The sequence below is a fragment of the Mus caroli genome, unplaced genomic scaffold, assembly GCF_978045245.1.
Source record: "Mus caroli unplaced genomic scaffold, Mus_caroli_1 scaffold_19, whole genome shotgun sequence".
Lineage (NCBI taxonomy): Eukaryota > Metazoa > Chordata > Mammalia > Rodentia > Muridae > Mus > Mus caroli.
The window spans coordinates 2,516,837-2,541,637 of NW_028227274.1; the positions used below are offsets into that span (position 1 = coordinate 2,516,837).

Genomic DNA, 24,801 nt, shown 5'->3' on the forward strand with positions numbered 1-24,801 from the left:
ATGAAATGCCTGAGTCACTATTAAGGTTCGAGTGCTCAGACACCACAGGTCAGCAGACAGCTCTGGACCACTGCTGTTTGCTGCCGCTCATGACTGAAGAGGAACAGGTTGGGGCTGTATTTGTTAGAAATATCAGTGGCAAACACAATCTTCAAAGTTAGTCACATGGGAAATGAGGCGCCAGGAAGAACAGGCTGTGGTCAAGTCTGAAATCAGCAGGTATGGGCAGCATTTGCAGCTACCGTTGACTGGTAACTCCTGTCCCAGCACTCCCAAAGTTGGAGGTGCAGGACCAGTTGCTGGCAGTAGGCACCCCATGCAGACAGCCCACAGGCATGGCAGCTTGTGGCAGGGCTCTGCCCAAAGCCTCTGTCTGCACTGTCCTCTTGTTCAGGTCTACAAGCAGCACACATCCCATGTCTTTGGAGGGTGGATTCAGCAAACTCACCTTCACGTTCCTTGTTACAATGAGCTTTCAATCCACACTCAACCAAAGTCCATCTCACATTGTATTCTGTTCTGAATCAGATCTGACATCAGCTCCAAGCCAGACAATGAAGGTGCAGCTGTTGATTGCCAAGCCTGAAGTAGAGGTGCAGTGTTAGAATGGCTTTCTCAGGCTGCTTTCTTGGCTAATCCAGGACCACAGGCCCAGGAGTGCTGCTGCCCAGAGAGGACTAGGCCCTCCTACAGATCAACCTAGTGGGGGAATTTCCCCAACAGAAGTTCCTTCTTTCAAATGACCCTAGCCGTGTCAAGTTAATAAAAAACACGGAGTATGAAGGAGTATGTGCATGTGTGCATTTCATGTCTGTGTGTGTGCATTTGTGCATGTGGCTCTCAGTCCATCATGAGTCTCAGTCTATCATGGTGGGGGAGGCAGGGGCATACAATGGAGCCTGTTCACACTGCAGTGAACAGGGAACGAGGGAGTACTCTAAAATTAGGGCTGGCCTAGAACCTTCCATGACTTGTCTCTAGTGACCAAGTTCTGTCAGTGAGACCCCCTTCCCTCAAGGTACCACAACTCCCAAAAGAGTGCCCCAAAGAGCTGATGAACAACCATTTAAAGATGCAGGAGTGGAGACATATTACAGATTCAAACCAGAGCACTGGCTCAGCTGAGCTTATAACTCTCACACCTGGTGAGCCTGTTGTTCTGACTTTGCAAATGGGAGTGCAAGAGGATGGACCCAAAGACTCTACTGAAGTCTAATGAATAACTGCAAATATGAACTCACTGGTACCCCAGGTTTCCCTCTCTACTTTTAGCCCTGATCATATTAGAATAAAAAGATTGGGTCCCAGAGACTTGAACCCCATGAGTGGGTGTCAGGCTCCCTCACCAAGCTGCCAAGGGAAAGGAAGCTGTGTGCACACTGAGCCGTGCACAGTCCCTCCACTGTGTCACAGAACTGGGAAGTGTAAGGTCTTGGGGCTACTGAACAAGGGAGTTACCAGGAAGAAGCTGAGGATGGGTTTGAAATAGAGCAGCCCTGAGATTGGAGAATTGCAGAAAGGCTTCTGAGACTGTGGGCTATTCTCAGACAAAGCCCAGGTGTGTGGTCAGAGGAAAGCTTTTGAGGAGAGAGGACACAATAGTGGGATGCTCTACACAGTGCCTCTAGTGCTTTTGAGCAAATAAATGGAGTCTAGACCAGTCCTTACTTATTCTGTGCTGTTTCCTGCTTAACAGTGTAGGATTCTATTTCTCCAAGCAAGGAGAATATGCTAAATACACAGAGAGAAGGAGAATGGAGATTGCTGTGTTTGTCTGTCTGATACATAACTGCTGCATGCGAATGTTTGGTCCCCTGGTTCTTTGGCTTGGTCTTGTGACTTCAAACAACCTTCAGCATCTTTGCCCTTCACTGACTTCTGCATGGTGATGCTGCTGTCTTGAGCCCTTATGCTCTTGGTCATCTTGCCTTCACTGTATTGTTTCTGCTTGCCCAAGATAGAATCAGGAAGCCAGAGAAGCTGCTCCCCCATCACACTGGCTCTCAGACACCCAGATTCCCCTCTTGTGAGTTGCCACATGGGTGCATTTCTGCTTATGTTGTGAAGTTTTACTTACAGCCCTACCATCTGCCTCTCTCAGAGCTTCTGGTCTTGGGGTCTGCCTTTGTTGTCTTCTGCCTTTGGATGCTCTTTTTCTAAATCTTGGGCCCACTGACTACCAGAAGCTGTGAACTTTAGTCCACAGGATGATTCTGGCTCCAGTTCATGGGAGATTTTATTTTGCTGCTATGCTATTTCAAAACTTTTGGGGTGGGAGTGGCTAGCGAGATGGCTCAACCACTAAGAGCCCCTGCTCCTCCTGCAGAGGATTAGAGTCCAGTTCCCAGCACCCAAGTCAGGTGGCTCACAACTGCCTTTAACTTCTGCTCCAGGGTATATAATAATCTCTTCTGGGCTTTTAGCACTTCCACATACATGTCATACACATGCACATGTGAACACACATACACTTTTTAAAAATAAATCTGTGAAAAAGTGAAAAGAGCTTGTCTGGAGCTGGCCATCCTATGGTCATACAGACAGGCCTGTTTCATACACTTTCATCGTTCCAACCCCAGAGGTGGCTGACTTCCTGCCCCTTCTGCTGGACCTCCTCAGCATTTGAAGCCGATCATTCCCAGCCAAAGCTCCTATAACTCTACTGGAAGAAATCCAGGCAGCAGCTGTCTGGGCGTCCACTCTTCTGCTTTTGCTGAGCATCGTGTTCAGAACACGAGTGTGCTCTAGCCATCTGTACCAACCATGCCAATGCCCCTCTGCTAATCATGCCCCCTTGCCTGTGTGCCCTCATGCCCGAATCTCCATCCTAAAGCTGGTGCACGTGTTTCTGCTCATTTGGAATAGAGAGAGAGAGTCCCATCGTCCCTGCCCTTGGGATCTTGAGCCAGGATCCTGAACAGACTCCACTTTATAGCATGGCACCTCCAAGACCTCTAAACTCCCCCTATAGGATGGTCTCTGGGGTCCTGACTGTTAGGTGACTTCTCCAGTCTTTGCTGGGCTCCTGACATTCCTCCCTTCCTAGACTGGTCAGTCCCTGGGCTCCAGCCCCATGCTTCTTTCCTTATGCTTTAGTTCTACTTCACTAAAAAAGGAGTTGAGAGAAAAGGTTATCTTGGTCCACATGGTTTGGGCCCATGATCTGTTAGTACTGGCACTGTTACTTCTGACCCAAAGGTAAGGTGGTCACAGGTCATGGTAGAAGCACCCAGCAAAGGAAAACTGCTCCCCTCATGACCTGAAAGACCAGGGCTGCATATTCCCTTTGAGGCCCATCCCCAGTGACCTCAACACCTCCCCCTAGACCTCTCAACCTCCACACTAAGAACATGACATTGGAGGCTGAGCCTTGAGGAAGTCTAGATCCAGCTACAGTGTGCTACTTTTTACACCACAGTCTGTCCTTGGCTGTCATAAAATCTAACATGACTGATCTCCTTTTTCTATGCTTCCCAAAATTGCTCCCTCATCAAATAATAATTTCCTGAGGGCCATCTACACATCCTGACCTCTCTCCCCCTCACTGAATTGCCTCCTCCCTTGCCTTCTTCTTACAGCAACTCCTTAGAAGTAGCCCATCCCACCTCTGCATATGTGCATTTACATGTATGTGTATACATGTCCATGGGGAGGTTGGGGAGGAGGTGTACAGAGGCCATAAGTTGATGCCAGGTATCTTCCTTGATTTCTCTCAACCAAAAATGTTGAGACAGAATCTCTTATCTGAATCCAGAGCTCCTAGATTTGGCTAGTAGAGCCATCAGCCTGCTCTAGGTATCCTTGTCTCTCTCTTCTGATCCCTGAGATCATAAACACGCCACTCCACCCAATCATCATCTACTTAGTTACCAGTTAGCTGGACTCTGCTCTTTACACTTGTGTGGCAAGCACTTTGCCACTGAGCCACCTCCCTAGCCCTGTAGCCTATTTATGTCCATGAATAACGCCATAACATTGTGTTATGTACAGAACCCCAAAGCTTTAATCATTGATTGAGATGGTGATGATAATGTCACATTTATTTGCCAGAATATTCAATTAACTAAAACATTTCTCTCAATCATTCCTTAACTATTGCTTCCTGGAAAACCCTTGCACAATTACCTTAGACAAAGATTTTATTTTAGGATGATACCTAAAGATGATACCCAAAGAAAATCTTTCTCTAGCTAGACACAAGGTAGAGCTGTTGTTTAGGATAGCATCTGGGGCTGACAGACAGGAAGAAAGCCAGGAGACTGGTCCCAGAAACCCTGATCAAAGGCCTCTCCTTTGCACCCTTCAGCTGCATAGCCTGGCATGGCAGGGAAAGAAGGTTCCCAGAGTCACAAATTCTGATTTACATGCCAGAGAAAACCAGCACTCTGTGCCAACAGTAGTAAAACAGACACATTCATAGTGCGCCACATTTTAAGGTGAAGCAGGTCTATATAGATATGTGATCTTCACCACCAGAAGCTGCAGAAATCTTAGCCACCACAGAGGTGGCTTGTCAAAGAAGAGGTTTATTAACAGTTCATCCGGTCCAGTTTCTTTTTCTTCTCCACCATAATTGCCCTACGGTGAATGTGGACATGGCACAGCCCGTCTATGGGAAATGGCTGCTGCCCCCTGAGAACCTGCATGTGGATGAGACAAGTGGTCCAGGTCAGGATGCTGGCAGGTCTCCGTAGCTTCCACTCAGAGTGCCTCTCTTTTGAGACAAGATCTTGTTTTGTAGCTTAAGCTGGCCTTGGTTTCCAGTTCTCAATCCTCCTGCCTCAGCCTCTCCCAGTGCTGCGATTAAAGGTGTGTTCTTCCACTCAAGTTTAAGGCTTAAAGTTCTTTTTGGATGGAAGAAAGCTAGTGAAAAGCTCAACAGCAGGTTGTTTTTAAAACCACAGCAGTACTGTTCTTATCGCTGGGTATGGGATAGGGACTGGGAACCAAACTTCCAACCGTGTACTAAGTGCCAAATTTCAGAGTGACTACACCCCAAAACCCCACTCACAAGAGCATCCAACCAGCAGTGGCATCACTTGCGATTGCAGCAAGTTATATACGTGTGTGTCCATGCACACACACACACACATGCTCATGCACACATACACACTCATGCACACACCCATACATGCTCATGCACACACACACACACACACACACACATGCTCACACACACATACACACACACACACACACACACACACACACACACGGTGTGGATGGAAGTTTCCATTCCTAACTCTCCAGGGGGACTTCAGAGAAGCACCTCTCTGGGAACACTGAGTTCCTTCAGGAAAAAGAATATGAGAACAGGGTTCCTGCCCATCAGGGTCCTAAGAAGCCCATCCTGGATCCCTCCCTTTTCAGTGCTTCTTCATAAGATAGGATCAAGGGGGAGGGGAGAGGGAAGAGGGGATTTTCAGAGGGGAAACTAGGAGAGGGGATACCATTTGAAGTGTAAATAAAGAAAATATCTAATAAAAATTAAAAAAAATGATAGGATCACAGCTGTCTCTCTGGATGTTGTGAAGATTCAAAGAAGCCAATAACTAACAAATGTGTTTGCTCATGGGAGGCAGTTCCTGCTGGAGTCAGGTCAGATGTGGGAAAGGCTGCTGAAGGGGTATCTGGCGTGCAGTTCTGATATTTCTCATAAATTTCACTCATGATGTATTTCTTTTCTTGAGTGTTTCAAAATTTTGCTGGCTTGTTCTGGAATGTTATCTGTCTGAGAATTCTTCCAGTTGAAGTTAAACTCTTCCATGGGGACTTGCTCTTTTTAAATGACACCAACCTGCAGCCATTTTAAACTGAGCATTCAGCCCAGCTTTCTGTGTCACACAGGCAGGATGGCTTTATCATTGTCTGTCGTATTCACTTGGGACAGGGTCTCTCATTAAACGTGGAGCTAGCTAGGTTTGAGGCCACCAAGCCTCAGCGATCCTCCTGTCTCCAACTGGCAAGCAATAGATTTATAAGTATGTACACAGCCACGTCCACCTCCACCCCTACTCCAACCTCTGTTTTAACATAGGTGATTGGGATTCGAACTTAAGTCCTCATGCACAGAAAGTTCTCCTACCCACTGAGTCTTCTTGTTTTCTTCCTCCCAGCTTTTTCTCTGCTTTTTGATTCATTGATACATAATATTTGTGCATCTTTAAGAGGTACACTACAGAAATTTGAAGGGTGTATACAACATGTAATAAACAACATGTAATAAACAATATGTAATAAACAACATGTAGTAAACAAAGCAGAGTAATAAACATCTTGTACTCTGCAAACATTAATTCCTGTTATGGGTTTGAAATGTCCTAATCTTTGATAAAAGCTGAAAAGACATTTGGCCTACAGAAGAGCTGTGTGGACAGAAGAAGGAAGAGACATTAGCCATATTGCCCTGTCCACACCAGGGTTTGAGTTGTAATTTACCTCCTTCAGGTACATGGAGGTACACATCCGGGGAGTTAAACCTCAGGGATGTCACAACCAAAGATGGCATTTATCTTTTCCATTGGAGAACGTTCAATAACCCGTGTGTGCTCTGAGGACTAGGATGAACCCACCAAACAGCACTGGTTTTCTTCAGCACTGTCCATGTTGAGTAGAAGGTAGTAGAATACACTGCAACATAGCCAGACTATAAGCAACAAATTGGTAGTGAGCACACAGGTGTTCAGAGGAACAAACTAGAGAAGTATTTAAAAGAATGCTATTAATGGAAATACTTCCTATGACTTTTGCAAAGAGGACTTTGATGAAATATAGATTTTTAATTTTTCTGATGAGATTCCATGCTCGACTTAAAAGTTCAGCATAACTCACTGTTAAGAAACCAACTTCTAGAAAATTCTAATTCTGAAAGTAGCCTGCTTGGATATATTGCTTCATCTTGCTTTGCTTAGGAATGCTGTTATTGATCACTACTAAGTAGAATCTCAAAGCCAGTGGGTTTTATAAAACTCTGGTATTTTATAGAAATGTGGAGAGAAGTGGGAGATAGGGAGGCTGGGAGGGGATGAGAAGATAATTTACAGAATAAACTGAAACAATAACTTTAATGGTCTTCATCCATCCCTGCAAATCAACAAATCATGTCCTGCAGGCAGAGCTGCTACAAGGGAGCTTGGCCTCACTCTGTTCCTCTGGATGCAGTGGCAAGTGCTCGGACGGGTGCCACATTATGCATTTGGAAAATGACTGCGTTATAAAACCCACTCCATGCTTCCCGCTGTCCCTACAAAGGAAACACTGAAGAATATTTGAACTGATTTAAATCTGAAGCCTTTCTCCAACTCAGATATCCTCCAGATGAGTCTGTTACCTGCTCAATCCAGCTCTGGTGTTGAGTGGAAAGGAATACTTTTTTTCCACCCAATTATTATGTCAGAGCACTATGGAAACTTCAGGCTTTTTGAGAACCCCTTTCTAGAGAAGCATGGCTGACAAGATCCTCTGAATGAAACTGCTTCATCAACACTGAAAAGATCCCCTCATCCCTTGTGTGATAAAATGTGCTCATTAGTAAGCTGGCCTTGAGGTTAAGGGATGCACAGGATACTGCAGGCAGTGATAGACAGATCCTAGCAGGGGGTAGATGAAGTGGGTAGATGGACACCAGATCCCACTTGTGCTGAGACAGTGTAACTGGACTCTGGGAAGGTGTAGTTTCTCCAGGAGAGATGAAGATTGGTTTCTGGGGGACTCTAAAGAGATGACTCCCGGAAGGGTAGAGTCCTGCAACCGTGATGGATGGAATATGGAAAAAACCCAGGAAGCACATGCCAGTGTACTATGGACTAGAGAAATCAACCACTCCCCTAGGAATATGCAAGTCTGAACTGCCCTGCCTGTGTGACACAGAAAGCAGGGCTGAGTGCTGTTTGAGGTGGTGTAGGTTGGTGCCATTTAGAGAAGCAAGCGAGAGCTAATTCCCCATGGAGGACCTCAACGTTAACTCAAACAATCCTTGCACAGATAACTTTCCAGAAAAATCCAACAAACATTTAGGGGAAAAAAGCATCATGAGTGACCATCAGAAATATCAGAACTACACACCCATGCCAGGTTCTTTAGGAATGGAAAAGCCCATGTTAAGAGGGAAGATAATAGAGCCAAGGGAAGACAGAAAGACAGACATCAGGATCCCAGCACTGAGCTGGAGGTAAGATGATCGGGAGCTGAAAGTCAGCTAGATAGCAAATTTGAAGCCAACCTAGGCTACATGAGACCCTGTCAAACAAAACAAGAACACCTGAAACTGAACACAATGACGGGAACTGGCTTGCCTTTAATCCAAGTTAGATTGCAGCTGATAAGAAAAGGTAAATGGAAGATAGGTAAGTCCACAGAATGAATTAATGAAGCCAGAAGATGGGCAGAGCATGAAGTAAGAAGACCAGACCTATGGTAGTTTGAGATGCAGGGCACTGTAATGAAGAGAATGGAACAGAAGTGCCATTAAAAGACAAAGTTTAGACATGTCAGAAGACTCATACTTAGATGTGATAAATAAATGCAATGAATTCCAACCCAAATGGTGGTAGGAGAAGACAGGAACATCTGTGTTTCTGTGGTACATGTATGTGTTTATGTGGGTGTGTGCATGGGAGTGTTGAAGCCAAAGGTCAACTCCAGCTATCCTTCTTCAGACTCCCTCCGCTTGATTTTTTTGAGAAAAGGCTTCTGTGATAGTCGGCTTTATCAACTTAATGCAGCCAGAGATGAGCAGGCTTTGTGGGCTTAGAAGAACAGAATGTGTAAAATATAGGAGATACAGCCTGAACATTGTGCTGAGTGGAAATTGGTCTGGGTAGCTTTAATGCCAAACATTAGTGCTGGAGATTCCTCCAAAAACTGACTCTCTGTGCCAGATGTGATCTGCTTTCTCTTGTCCCGTCTCACACTTGTGTATCACCTCCTTCTACTTCTCTCTGTGATCCAACTCTAGAATTGTTGCCTTAAGCAACCATCACCTCTCAGACTTCTGTCTGCTCCTACATAGGTCCATGCTAGTTTTAACAGCCAGTTTTCCAGGATGTGATTGAGTGAAAGAAGCAAGTTAAGCTGAATCAAGACTTCCTAGGCCACATCTTCAAGTGCCGTGACAACCGAAAGACTCAAGGGACTGGGTGAGACAGAGAGGAGACGACTACACATGTTGTATATACAGAGTACATATAGGCAATGGTCTAAAGAATCTAATTGCTTTAGAACAGGCTGTTTGTCATAGGTTGCACGTTTCTACCAGGAATTTAGGGGTGTGATTGCATGGTGACACCCTGCAAATTGGAGTTTCTATGTCAGCCTGGAAGACCAGTGTCCTCCCAGGAATAGATAGAGAACTCAGAGCACCAGAGATTAGTACACACCCATGTTTTTATTCAGGAGGCTAAATTTACAGGTTTTAGTGCTAATAAAAATAGTAGTAATCATGGAAACACAGTAGTGATCAATTCCACTGGCAAGAAGAAACCTTCTGTGAAATGACTCAACATGCTGTAGCAGGTACTTCTGCCTGAAGATCTGTCTCCTACAGGTCTGAACTCCTTATTCAGAGCCATGGGGATTTGCTAATGGATTTGCCCAAATGTAACAGGTAACCCAGTTAACAAAAAGCTTAGAAAATTCACAATATGAACTAATCAGTACCCCCAGAGCTCGTGTCTCTAGCTGCATATGTAGTGGAAGATGGCCTAGTTGGCCATCATTGAGAAGAGAGGCCCCTTGGTATTGCAAACTTTATATGCCCCAGTACAGAGGAATGCCAGGGCCAAGAAGTGGGAATGGGTGGGTAGAGGGGGGGAGGGTATAGGGGACTTTTGGGATAGCATTTGAAATGTAAATGAAGAAAATATCTAATAAAAAATTTTTTAAAAAGAAAATTTGATTAGAAGTTGAAAAATACTCAGTACAAAAACATGCAAAAAAGAAAAAAGGAAAAAGAAAGAAAAGAAAAATAATATGAAATGGTGGCAACTGACCAAACCATCCACAGTTAAGAAGGAGAGCCAAAGGGATAAGATCAGTCCTGAGACTGAAACGGAAAGAAAACTGACACACGCTGACCATTGATTCTCTGCCAAGCACTTATGCTTTAAGCATTTAGTCCTCATGACATCCAGAAAGTACAAACACATTCACACACACACACACACACACACACACACACGCAATCACACACACATTAAAATAAAAATAAGACAAATCTCTCTTATTTTTCTTATTATTTTGAAGCCTTTCCCTCATCATCGATGAAGACTTAAGGTTAGTCTATTTCGTTACTATTTCTCACCAGTGCCTAGACAGTGTCTGATGCTGGTGAATACCTAAGAAATCCTTGCCTGCTGTGTGGATGTGTCTGCTACACTAGCCAGCTCTCACGTCATTTGCTCTCACGTCAAACATCCCTAACATTCCTATTTATTAAAATGTATAAAGCTCTGTTAGAATGTCTGACATTCCCCCTTAAGGCCAGTTTTCAGGCACCAAATTGCAGAATTACAACTATAGACCTTTCTAAATTCATACTGAAGACTGACAGTTGCTTTCTGAGATGTTTCAAGCTGGACTCCCACCATCATTGGAACATCCTCCACACCTCCACACACACTCACAGTCTCTTCCTTCCCTCCCTCCCTCCCTCCCTCCCTCCCTCCCTCCCTCCCTCCCTCGTTCGTTCATTCTTTCTTCCTTCCTCTCTCTCTCTCTCTCCCCCCTTCCTTCCTTCCTTCCTTCCTTCCTTCCTTCCTTCCTTCCTTCCTTCCTTCCTTCCTTCCTTCTTCTTTCTTTCTTTTGAGACAGAGTCTCTCTCTGTGGCCCTGGCTGTTCTGGGCCTCATCATGGAGACCAGGTTGGCCTCGAACTCACAAAGATTCACTTGCCTCTGCTTTCCAAGTGCTGGGCCAACTATGCTCTTTTTATAACATTTGATTATTATATTAAAATCAGATTGTAGAGAAATCATTAATAATATAAATGAGTGTTACTCTGCATTCCTTTTCCTATCTAGTGTCATGTCCATGGGACAAATAATTTTAGCCACTTTCACTTTTTATTTTCTCTGGAATTAGCTCAGTGTTACTAAATAATATAAATCCATTTTTGTCCACTGAACTTGTATGACAGACCTGTTCTTGTATGTTCCTTTATCTCCTTTCTCTTTTCTCTTAGCACTGGAAAATATGTAGCTGCTGCTCTTCTGTTTTGATTTCCCGAGTGAATTAAAATGCTCTATCTAAACTTCCATTTCATATACCCTCAAATTTCAGGAGTATACTTTGATTCCTTGGCTTAGAGCAGGAAAGTGATTCCTCTATCCTTTTCTGTGACCTCTGATAGACATTATTTTATGTGTCTGTGAACATTCTGCCCTGTAACTGAACATGTCAAGATTCACATGCAGATAGCATCTCACTGGAAATAGGTGACTATGTCTTTATTACATGGCAGGAACTTCATACATGCTGCTGCTTACACTGGAAGAGAAAGGTCAGCACAGGTAAGGCAACACATTCTCTCTTAAGTGCACCATTTGCTCAAAATGAGAAATACTTGATGAGAGTCATTGGTGAGGTTATATTAACACAAACTTGGTTTTGTAGGAAAGTGCTATTTATTAATTATAGGACAGATCTTATTTTGATTTCTTCTTATGCAAGTTTTGAAAGTCTTGATTTTCTAGAAATATGTCTGTTAAATAAAATTTTCTGTATAAATTTTTCCACAGTAAAATAATTTCTGTAATATATTAAATGATGTCTCTAATCTGCTTAAGCAGTGATAATGGGTTGAGTATATTTGCTTCAATCAGTTTTCCTAAGTACTTATTATTTTAACTAGTATTTTTCAGAAATAGCATTACCAGATTACAGGACATAAATCTATTCTGTGTTTGTTGATGTACCAGTTTTTCCAAGTGGCCTTTGCTAACTGTGATGGTCAGCTTTAACTGTCAATTCACCTTAACCTAGAATCTTCTGGGAAGTGAGCCTCAAAGAGGGAATTGATATTGGGTTGGCTGGTGGGCATGTATGTAGACAGGCTGCCTTATTATTTCACTGATGTAGGAAGACTCAGCCCACTGTGGGTGGCACCATTCCCTTGGCATGGGGTCCAGAACTGCGTAAGACTGAAGAAATTAAGTGGAGCACCAGTAAGTAAGCAAGCAAACAGGCAGGCAGATGAGCAAACAAGCAGGCAAGCATGCTTCTCTCTCTCTGTCTCTCTCTCTTTCTCTCTCTCTTTCTCTCTCTCTCTGTGTCTCTCTGTCTCTTTCTCTGTCTCTCTCTCTGTCTCTCTGTCTCTCTCTGTCTCTCTGTCTCTTTCTCTGTCTCTCTCTCTGTCTCTGTCTCTGTCTCTCTCTCTCTCTCTCTCTCTCTTATGAATGTAATGTGACTGGGTATTTGAAGTTCCTGCCTTGACTTCCCCACATTCATAGGCCATAACCTAAGCAATTCTAAGCTGAAATAATGCCCTCTTCCCCCCCCCCTCAGTGCTTTTTTTCAGGGTATTTTATCACTGCAACAGATATGAAACTACCATACCAGTTTACAAGCTAAAAGATCAGTAGAATTTGAAATTCCAGTTTGCCTGTGACTTTGCCCAAACCACAATGGTCTTTCTCACATCAGGACTCTGACAAATGTGGAACTGATAACCTGATTTTGCATCAGAATAACTTCCAGTATCTGTCCCTATGTCTATTTGCTATTTATATATTTTGTTTGTAAAGTATCAGCTTTTAAATTTTGCTATTTTTATATTAACCCATTTTTACAAGAGTTCTTTACATATATTACTATGTGTCCCTTTGATCTCACAAAGGTTGGTTTTTCGAGACAGGGTTTCTCTGTGTAGCCATGGCTGTCCTGGAACTCACTTTGTAGACCAGGCTGGCCTTGAACTCAGAAATCCGCCTGCCTCTGCCTCCGGAGTGCTGGGATTAAAGTCGTGTTCCACCACGCCCGGCTGAGGTTACATATATTGTCAAAGCCATCTGCTTCTTGCCTAACTTTTCATTTCAAATATTATCAGACAGTTTCCTAATTTGATGTGCTCTTAATTATCAATTATGCTTTGTTTGTGTGCTTGTGGATTGTTTCGTTTCACATCTAGGGCATCCTACATCTTTCTCTACCACTCAGCATTAGGCTATCTTTCATGTGTCCTAGTCCAGTGATTTCTTTCTGCTTTTCTTTTTTAATTCTTTCAGATTGAGACACATGATTTGCTTGCAACTGATTTCTTCTATTTTTCAATATAGATATTCATTTGATCCAGCATCAGTAATGGAAAAGCAGTCTTGTTTGGACAGAAACTGAAAGGCTGCCTTAGGTCTGGCCGTGGGCTTCCATTATGTTTCTTCTCTAGGCTTGTCTGTTATTGTAGAAGAGACAAAATAAAGTCACCATTGTCATCTTTTAATTAGTGCTGACAAATACTAGGACAGGCTCTTGGGCCTTTCCTGCATGGTATCATGATGATTTCTAGACATTGGTATTTCTGGTTAGATTTTAGAATCAGTTTTATAACATATACTTCCCAATGTCCAACAGTCTGGTGAGGATGGAACTTGCAGCACATTTATTTTACACATCAACTTGTGGAGATGTGACAGATCATAAATTAATCCTTCATCTTAGACTGGTGTAGGCTTGTTTAAGCTTCCTCTATTTAGTTCCATCTATTATGATTTTTAAAATAGAAGTCTTGCCATGTTTCTCATGATATGCAGTGCTAGATATTTGGTAATGCCCTTACGATTATTGATTTATTGTGTATGTGAAGAAAACTTTCAGAAGTCAGTGCTCTCTTCCACTGTGTGGGTTCTTGGCATTAAAGTCATTTTAGACCCAAGATTAGAAGAGAACCTCCTGAGCCCTGTAGGGTGATCTTTTACATACTATGGTTTTGTATTGCCATCTTTAAAAGTTTCAACAAACCTAAGGTATTTCTTAATTTGCTATTATAGTCTCTAAACAGGTGCCTTGATTTAATCGGGAATCTGTGTTTACTGATGCTGACAATCCTTGCCCCAAGTTGGTTTTTGATCTACCAATAAAGATGCCAGTGGCCAATAAAAAAAAGAGATGGGACTTCAGGTTGCTGCAGGTGAGGAGAGAGGAGAGGACAGGGAAAGGAAATGGAGATACTTGGGAGAGACGTAACAGACTCAGAGCTGTCGAGGAGATCTTCTGAACTATAGGCTGGAAAGGAAATAGGCACATGGAAGGGCAGCCCATAAGTGTCTTGGGCAGCAAAACCAATGGGCTTCATGGAAGGTGACCAGGCAACTAAACTGAGGGCAGATTCAGAGGCGCTGAGCTAGGAGTAAAGGTCAGGGCACGCTAGCCACAGAAGGCTGAGAAGAGCTCGGCCACAGAGTCAATAAGACTGTTAAAAATGAGCTAGTGTGTGTGTGTCTTTCATCTGTGGATCAGAGGTAGCTCCTGGCTGGGTGTGCCTCTGCAACTTTCTGGGAACTCCAAGCCGAGTAGATAAACTCCTCGCCACACTCCTGCTTTAGAGGCAGATGCATGTACTTCGGCCACAGTTGTCTCACCAGACTGACTGGCTACTGTTGAGCCAACTGTTAGCCTGGATGGAAGATCATTTCACAGAGTCATTTTCTCTTTATTATTTATGGCCAGTTCACTCTATCAACTGTCCCTCCATCACACAGCTTGACAGGTACTGGGTTGAAAAATGTGAAACAAATATTTCAGAAGGCTCTGGAGTCCACCAGAGCCATTGTAATGGTCTTTAGACACTATGTTTAGGAAAAAAATGCCTTTAAAAAATTATGCTTTAAAAATAGCCACAGGAGGGTTTTTTTCCCTGTAATAATTCCTGTGGGTAAAAACTCCAATCAGACCGTGAAAGCAGTCAGTGTCTCCAACTGGAGGGTTGACTATATTTGTCAAAGTTGGTGTCTATCTAGATGATGTGGGTCTTGCAGCCCACCAATATATTCTGAAATGTGGCTCAACCATCAGAGCATGTACTTAGGAATATGAACTTTTTAATCTCCAAGATATAAAACTTAAAGTTTATTATAAAACACTCTATTGAAATGTGACAGTTTGCATATAAAATGTCCCTCTGTATGCTCATGTGCTGGACACTTTAACCCCAGCTGGTGGCTCTGTACTAAGAAGTTATGAGACCTTTACGAAGTAGAGCCTTGCTGGTGGCAGTGGGTCACTGAGGGGCAGAGCTTGGAGTTGTTCCACTTGCTTTCCTGTTGTGCGAAGTGAGGGAAGCAGTGAGCCCCACCATCATATCCCTAGCTCATGCTCATCTACTGCCAGCCTTCCCTTCTATGCTGGACTGGATCCCTTTAAATAAGAAACAAGATAAATCCTATCTCAGGTTGCCTCTTTAAGCTTTTTGTTATCACAGGGAGGATGAGAAATGCCACTAATACAAATGTCTTTTAAAAGTCTGAAAGAAGAGAGTCTTCTAACACCCTTGTTTAGTGAGTGTCATTGTGCTATTTATCAACTGCTAAGTTAGGGACTCATTTGTCCATCTGTACTCTGCCATATAAAATTGTTTTTGAAAGGAAATTGATAAAAATCAAATGTGACTGAGTGACAAATGGATTCATTATAGTGAGAGTAGATACATGTCTGTATTTTAGAATGCATAATTTAAGCCAAACACAACAGTATGAAAATTAGCATATGCTTTATCCTCAATCCTGGGACACGGAACAATATTCTCAGGTCTCATTTTTCAGTTACAATGGCATGAATAGATACGGATGTAAACTATTATCTCAGCAACAATGCATATTACAACAAGTGATTATTTATTAGCAATAAAATGTTTCTCCAGGGCTTAATTTGGAGTGCCTGAAATGAAATAACAAAATCTTGTCTTGGAAGTGATCCTCTGCATAGTTACTGTTTAGGGAAATTTTTATAGCTTCACAGCAGTTTATGTCTCTTAATTGGATAGCTCTTTGAAATGAAGGCATATGGTGCAGTGCCAAGTGTTTGGAAGGCTCATGTGAATGAATGAATGAATGAATGAATGAATGAATGCAGTATCAGAGGCTGCTGAGTGTTTGGAAGGCTCATGTGAATGAATGAATGAATGAATGAGTGAATGAATGAATGAATGAATGTATGCAGCATCAGAGGTCAGGCTCTGTGAATGAGTGGTAGGTGTCTGTCTGGAAGCAGAGATGGGAATCTCTTCTCTTCTTAATGGCACTTGATTCTGTCTCTGCTGCTTCCTAGCAGCTCCCACTCAAAGCCCTACAACTCTACATTCAGATGGAAATGTTGACTATGAACAGGTTAATCCACACAACTCTAGTCACTCATAATGAGGGTGTGGTCAAACATCAGATCTGGAAAGTCTGGATTGTGGAAATAAGGTACAAAACTAGGATAACACAACACACAAGAGCAATTTGGCCTAGAAGATTCCCACACTGGGGCTAAATTGACTTCAGAGCAACAAAGAAGCTAGAGTCCTGCAAAGTCTTATGACAGCAAGGCAAGATTTTGTCCTGAAGACGCTGGGGCAGGGAGGAGCTTGGTGTCCAACAGTAAGACTGGGATGAGGACCTGGAATTCCTGAGTCACAGGGTAAGTTGAAGTCAACTGCATCACCCCTCAGATTCAGGAGTGTCAGGCAGAGGATGGCACAGCCAGATGGTTTCTACTGGCATTTTGAAGCTCCCTGACCTGAAATAAAGTTGGCTGTAGAACTGGGGATAGAACTGAGTCTCTAAGTGCTTATGAAATGGTCCACCATGAGCCAAGAGGACTGTAGCAACACATGATTTTAGGCCACCCACCATTCTGTATTTCAGGGACCTTGTTCTCTGGGACACTCTTTTTCCTACAGGCCTTAATTTAGGGCCTTGATCAAGTTCTAGAGGTAGCTTTGCTCAGGGTCCTGGATTTTTTTCTGAGCTTCCTTTGAATTTGCTGACTGAGAGCTGTGTAATGACTAAAGATGTCCATGATTGAAACTAAAGTGTATGTCCATTCAGAGCCCTACCATGAATCTCCCTAATGGACCTGCTGGCTGGGGAGAGCCACTGGAGACTTCTGGCTTGGACTTTCAGCCAAAACTTTCTTCTATTATTCTGAACTCCAGGTTCTCAGTAGATTGCTTAAGTATTTGGAAATTTGCTGAGGCAGCAGATGGCCTTTCTCAGCCTCGAACTCACCACACTGCAATAGGCTATCACCTCCCCTGTCTTCCAAACAGACTTGGCCCTTTAGGACCACCCAGTAAGCTGAACATATTTCTTCTTTTCAATGCTCTAAGGCTAAGACTGTATTTGGAGACAGAGTTCAAACTAGGAGAGTCTGAGCATACTGACTAGGTACAGCAGTCACAGGTGAGCATGCTGGCAGTGCTGAGGATGAGGGCAGTGCCCCAAAGACAGACCTGATGGATAGGTTACTGAACCAAAATGATGTGAGTGCTGCAGGGACGGGGAAAGGATGGTTATATATATATGTGTGTGTGTGTGTCTCTGTGTGTGTGTGTTTCTATGTCTGTAGATATATGTGTGTGTATGCATATACAAGTGGGAGACAAAGGTTAACATTTTCTGAGACAATTTCTCACTGAACCCGGAGTTCACTGATACACCTAGATTGGCTGGCTCCAGCCAATAGATTAGCTAGATCTCCAGCATCTATCTGTGTCCCCATAAGAGGTAGAGTCACAGACCTGTATAGTCACACCCAGGTTCTACTTCGGTGCCAGAGATTCAGACTCAAGTCCTCATGTTTATGAAGCAAGCACTTCACCTAGTGATCCCAACCCTCAAGAGACTGACTTTAGGTTCTCCCAAATCATAAATGATATCTTTAGTGATCCACATTGGTCCTTCCTTCCTGAATTAACTCTGGCCTTCTGTGTGTACTGGCATTTTTGATACATATACCAAACTCATACCTGGTACATACATACATACATATATACATATTCTATACATATACCTGGTACCCTCTAAGGTACCAGAACCTCTAAGTAAGGATCAGAGAATGTAAATTACGACCCTGTAGTTTGTTAAGTGTGTAACCTTGTGCTAGGCACTTTCATAATGAGAGTTTAATTTAATCCTCTATACAATCCTGAATATGTTATTATTCTCAGTTCTGAAAACAAGCAAGAAAAGCACCTTTCATGAATGTAGGATAAGGGAATAAAATGGGAGCAGCTGAGGACATCCATGTGACCCACAGAGGTACAAAAACTGGGTCCCGATTTACTTAACTCGGAAAATAGATCATTATATGTGCCTTAAAGGAGAATAGGAGGGAAGACACTGAATTGAGTAGCAAATATTACAACCCACTATGCACAGTCTGATGCCTGGCAAGGGTTGTTAATTAAAGTGTTTTCTATATTTTCCATCTGAAATGGTAAATGCAGACCAGGCATGCTGGCTCATGCCTGTAATTCTTGGCACTTGGAGGTGGTGAACAGGTGAGATAGGATCATGATTTCAAGAACCAACCTGGGCTACAAAGTGATATTTTATCAATCAATTAAGCATTTTTTTAAAAAAAGGTAAATGCCTAGAGAGGCTGGTTGGACATAGAGTAAAAGCCTAGCCAGGATAATTCACAGCTGCCCTTGGTTGGCATGGAACTTTCTAGCTTTAGACTCCCAAACTCACCACCAATCTTGAGGGTCCTAGAAAGCTAAAGTAGGGCTGAGATAAGAGGCAGGCTGACCTGTGCACAGAGCAGAGTATGTGAGACACACACACATAGGAATGACATATGGAGACAGGACAAACCTATCATGCCAGGAGGAGGGTGCTCTGTCTGTGGCCACTTCTGTCATGTAAAGCCACTTACCTCCAAGGACTCTCAGCTCTCCATAGGTCTGGTAACTCAGTGGGCAGTTTAAGGCCCCCTAGACTTCATACTGCATGTAAAGATGGGATGGAGCTGGGCAGGTGGCAAGAATGCCTTTCAGCAACACTGTGACCTTTGCCCCTAGAAAGTCTCAAAGCCCACTGCTCCCTCATCCCCATCTCTGGGAATCGGGGCTCAGTCCTTTCATCTGTGACTCAGAACCAGCTCAGCCTTTCCCACCTTTGCTTCCCAGAATTCAGGCTGACCCTATGGGCCCCAGTTTGGTATTTCCCAGCTGATTTTAGTTTGGTTCATCATAAGCACTCAGTGCTTAGTCACCTAAAGTCCAGAGCCCCTTGAACTGCCCAGTGAGTCACTAGACCTGTGGGCTTGAGAGTATTCCAGGAGACAAATGGCCTCAGATGGGAGAAAGCGGCTACAGACAAAGCACAGCACTTCCCTTGGGGATTCCCCACCCTTCTCCTGGCATGATAGGTCTGCACCCTCCCTCCGTCTCAATTCTCTTGTTTCTGTATATCTTTTACAGACACATAAACACACACACAGCAAATTATAGAGATGGTTTGATGATATTCTGGAAACTATCTTCTTGGCCTCTGGATAGTCTGACTGTTTTCTTCTTGGAATAGCATGAAGCCAAATTCAGCATGGAGCTTATCAATAGAACTTTACTGTGGTTCCTGCACCCCAACCATGACTGCAGAGCAGGAATCACAGCTGATTTTGATCCTGGTGATTTAGTAACACACATGCGCCCCATATCTCCTCTGTTTTAGTCTCTGTGTAGGAGCCAGCCTGGGAATAGCCACAAGGTTCAGACCAATGTGTTGTTTGAATCCATGTCCACAACATATCTGCTGAAGAAAGTGTTGGAGGTAGCTTAGAAGCAGTCTTAATACCGTGCATGTGTAGGTACCAACAGAACATGAGGGTGGGCAGGCCTTACCCACTCCCTTTCTTTGTGTGTGTATCTTTAGTTTCCTGGCTTCCTAATCTGAACACCAACCTATTTATGTAAATAATGTTTTCTTTTAGAACAGTGTTTTGTGCTATAGTCTCCTCTGTTGGTTACTACATTGATTACTGTTAAGGAATAAATACAATTTCTATTTTGAGTTATTCTAACATGTTTTTTAAGCAAATGTTTTATTGACCATTGTATTACATTCTTTTCTCACCACTGTGACCAAATATCTAATAAAAAACAGCCTAATGTTGAAAGCATTTGTATAGCTCACAGGTGGAGGGAGGCAACACATCTAGTTGGAGGGGGGGGGGGGGGGGAGGCGTGGTGGCAGCAGGAGCGGAGGCTGCTTGTTCACATTTAGGTAAATCAGGAAGCAGAGAAAGAATCAGAAACACAATCTACCTCCCAGTGACCCACTTCCTTCAGCTAGACTAGACCTTCTTCTACCCCTTTCCACAACACCACATCACACCACACAGCAGCACTGCTGTCAGATCAAACACGGGGACCTGAGGGGACACATTACACCCAAACTGTAACCCAACCCCTCCAGATTCCTTAGGTTGTTGGCTATTACTTAATGCAAAACATATTGAATCCAACTTGTAAAGTCCCTACAACGTTGTTTCATCACTGTTCAATAGGCCAAGATCTAACATTTCATTTGAGGCTCAAGACAATCTTTTAACTGTGTGCTCCTGTAAAAACCAAACCAAAACCAAAACCAAACACACAAAAACTACCATGTAGTTCTAACATGGAGTTGCACAGGCATTGCCATCTAATTGGTGGTATGAGGCCATACCTTGACCACTGGACTCAGCAGAGCAAACACTACACTTTGCAGCTCTGTGTCCAGCACCTGGGGTGGACGGTGATGGCATCATCGGTGTTTTGGTGGGCTTGGATCACCCTGCCCTTCTAGCTCTGTCACTGCAGCAGTGGTGATGTCTCACCCTGGTCTACTCTGCATTCAGAGCTACATCAGTGTCCATTTGTAATACCTCTGATGTCCTGGGTTCTCTACGTGCAAGCTTCGCCAGCACAGCTGTAAGCAGTGACCTCGCAGGGCCTCTTTGCAGGGAATCTGATCCTCAGTGACCTTCTGGAATGTTGGCCCAAACTTCCCTGACTGCTTATGTACTGCATGCATGTAAAATCTCAACCACGTGGATTCCACAAAGTTCTGTTCTAGCTTAAGGTATAGTCGTCCTGGCTTAGGCATAGCTGTAGGTCTTTCAGGGTGTGCAAATCCTTCCCTCACCAGCTGTTTCCCAACAGAGCACTCTGAAGCTAATTTCTCCTGTTATACCCTGGAGCTTTGGAGGAGTGGAGCTTTGCCTTCGCGGTGCTCCTTTACATCCCAGGGCATATGTCAATACTTTGCCTATGACACTGATATCTTGATCAGCCCTTCTGCAAACAGAGCTTCACACACCTTTCCCACTGAACTGCACAGATTCCATCTTTTCTCCCTCTGCTTTTCACTATCCCCCACCACTGTTAGCTAGAAATGAATCTTTTCTTATTCAAAGAAATTTCCTATATATTGATAATCCTTTAAAATTTAGTTTTATTTTGTTGCTTAATATATAATCAAAATTTAAAACTATTATAATTATTGAAAAATATGTTTTTCTATCAGATGGGCATAGCCGTCTATATGAAACTGTTAGATTGTTTGGTACCTGTAACCCCTGTATCATGAATTCATGGCCAGCCTAAATTGCATAGTATTACCCTCTCTATACCTGAAGAGAGACTATTTTAGGACACATTTATTGGCTCCAGTTTTGTTACTGAAAACTGCCTGGCTCACAAACTTTGTGGCCAGGGTCCCTTCTGCAGTACTGGAGACAACATCAGGGAGCCAGAGGGATGCCCAGAGACTCTCAACAGCCAGCCCTGCCGGGGAAGTTGTGGAACCTTGTTCCTCAGATGAGTAATTCTGGGGCATGGTTTCTGTCTCCCCATGGGCCTGAATGCCAGTTGCCCACAGTGCTAACACAGCTTGGCTTCCTTAATTTCTTTCTGTCATGTCTCTCATGAGAATGTCCTCTCATCTCAGGAACACAGGACAGTCTTCCTCCATCAGTATGACAAGTCTGGTGTCTTCCACTGAGTGCTCTGAACATTGACTCTGAGTCTATTTCTGCTAACTTTAGTATTTGTTTCTTTATCCTTGACATTCTTCAATTTTATAGTTAAGGCAAACCTGTGATTTAGAATTTAAATTTCTAATTTATGCATAAGTGTGTATTGTGTATATGCAACATGTATGCAGGTGTCTACAAGGCCATAAGAGAGGATTAGCTCCCCAGGAACAGGAATTGTGCATGGTTGTGAGCCACACAACATGGGTGCTGGGAACTAAACAATCGTCTTTTGGAAAAGGAGCAACTACTGATTAATACAGAGAATGCTCTGCGTGTGTGCGTGCACACACACACACACATGTGCACATATATACACAGCATCTAAAACCCTTGTATATTTATCTATAAAACAATTATAACAATTTCCTATAGGACAGTGGTTCTCAACCTTCCTACTGCTTTGACTCTTTAATACTAATGTTTTCTATGTTGTGGTAACCCCACTCATAAAATTATGTTTGTTGCAACTTCATAACTGTAGTTTTGATACTGTGATGAATCATAATGTAAATATCTGATATGCAGGATATGAGATATAGGATCCCAGTCAAAGTGTCGTTTGGCCCCTAGGTTGAGAACCTTGTTACAGGACTATCACCACCACCTGATAAGCTCTTTGTCTGTCCTTTTCCTCCAAAATGTTGCTATTAGGATAGAGGTTTTGTCTAATGGTCACTACCATATTCATTTAGATGGGCCGTACAGAGTGTGGTTCACATGTGCCACTAAAGACAATGGAACAACCTGGACAATTCAGTGAGTCAGCACAAAGCAGGATGTCTGTTCTGTCTGCTCAGAACAAATTTTAAATAAGCTCAAAAAAGATCACAGTTGAGCTAACCAAACAGGTGGAGGTATACAAAAACACTCAGGACTAAGTGTGGATGTTCAGATGCAAGCATATCCAGCACCCTGCAGGCTGAGCCAATAGACACATGGTATGTGAGACCCAAGTACATCCTGACTCCTTCCATGGTAGCTGCCTACCCCTCATGTGCTGTCCAATCTCCCCATTGTTGCTGTGTTATCATACAACCAACAGAAATACTACCATTGTGAAGTCACCAAACTGTCCTGAGTCACATCTTCACAGTTGTCACAAAATTTGGTCTGCGTCTTTTCTTACAGAATATTTTATCCTATTTTCTTGCCTTTGCTCCTTTGGTTTCCTGACCAGCTACTAATTTTTCTTCAGATCCTTACTTAAACATGGGCACTGCTGAGAACTGTTTCCTCCACTCCAGAGTCAGGGGTAATGGTGTGTGTGTGTGTGTGTGTGTTGTCTGTGTTTATGTGCCTGTGAGTGTGTGTGATGTGTGTTTCCTCACAGTACCCACTCACCTCTATATAGTGTTTATTACACATATTCCAAGTTGTACATTTATGGCTGTCTTCCTCAAACTACAGAGATCCTATGTTAGTTTGTTTTATCAGTGTGATAAGCACTTAATGGAAATGACTTTAAAGGGAAAGGGTTCAATCCTGCTCAAGATTTCAGAGGTTTCACTCAGCACTAATCGTGGTGCCCAGGAGGCAGAGACAACCTGTTTTAGCTGGCTTTGCTTGGGTCATCCCAAGATCTTCTCACCCACACTCACAGAGGGTCTTACCCTCTTTACCAGTCCTGTCTGGAAACCCCACACCAAGGAGAAGGGGGTGTAAAGTAGCCCTATAGATACCTCTCTGCCCACTAAAGACAATTATGGAGATTAACTCTCAGAGTTCTCAAAGACAAGGCCTGGGAGCCAGAGATGGTCCAGCATGATGTGCATTGACTTCTCACAGACACTCACCGAAAAAGAAAAGAACGATCGACAGGCTCCACACGCCAGTGAGATCACAACAGCCTAATGTGATGGCTTTACACAGGTTGGGTCTTATGTAAGATTGTATGTTGGCTCAACAAGCAGGAGAACTTCAGGACAGAGAGGGGGGTCTTGGCATCCCAGCAGAGATAAACAAGATTAAGTCAAAGGCAGCTTGAAACTGTCAAATAGTTAGGATTTGGGCTTACAGTTCCAGTTTTTCCTTTCTGGTGCTTTCTCAACTCCTGCCATGCAGACCCTTATTTGTGCTGGCTCCAAGCTACCCCCCTCCCTTCCCACCTGCCTCCTCTTTACTGTACCTCCAGCTTGCCATACATCTAGGAGTTTCAGAAGCTAACTGGTCCAGAAAGAGTGATGGACAGAGGATGTTTTCAAAAATTCTGACACCGTGGTCCATAAGAAGCTGACTGCTTCTTACGCTAGTTATAGAGTATAGGATTCATCAATTACTATGAGGAGAACTCTGTGTGTGTGTGTGTGTGCGCGCGCGTGCAAAGTCAGACTATGAGAAACATTGAGATATTAAGAAGAAAATGTCTACCTCAGTTTCTTTGAATTAGGGCTGATGTTCGGTTCACTCCAATCCATATGTACATAGCTTTTTTCCCCCAGCAAATGAAATGCATTATTATTCCTTTGGGCCAGCTATTCTTAGAGCTTTGTTCTCTATAATGGAAGAGATACCCTGGGGTGATATATTTTCAACTCTACATCCTCAGAAATCTATACTGATGCTAATAGAGGTACCCATTTCTCCTACAAGAACCCCTCTGTGACAAAAGTATGTTTGGGTATTGCTTAATGCACTGGTAATAAATATATACAGCCATGGAACATTGCAAAAGCCCTAGTAGCCTGTTATTTGCCATAATTACAGATTGTGAGTGGACATTTTAAAGAGAAGCTTACAAGTTAGTTGTGCTTTCTGGTAGTAATTACCTCCCACAAACATGACTCACTTAGGCAGCTTAATGCAAAAGCCA

At 43.3% G+C, this 24,801-nt stretch overlaps 1 pseudogene across 1 annotated transcript in view; it reads right to left on the reverse strand.

The window, feature by feature from the left end:
• Positions 1 to 406: 406 nt before the first annotated feature.
• The window catches only part of LOC115029867 (uncharacterized), a 98,006-nt pseudogene continuing 73,611 nt past the window's right edge, over positions 407 to 24,801 (reverse strand). The window contains exon 6 of the transcript XR_003835426.2: positions 407 to 582. The product of XR_003835426.2 is annotated as an uncharacterized LOC115029867 (transcript). The remainder of the gene's footprint in view (positions 583 to 24,801) is intronic.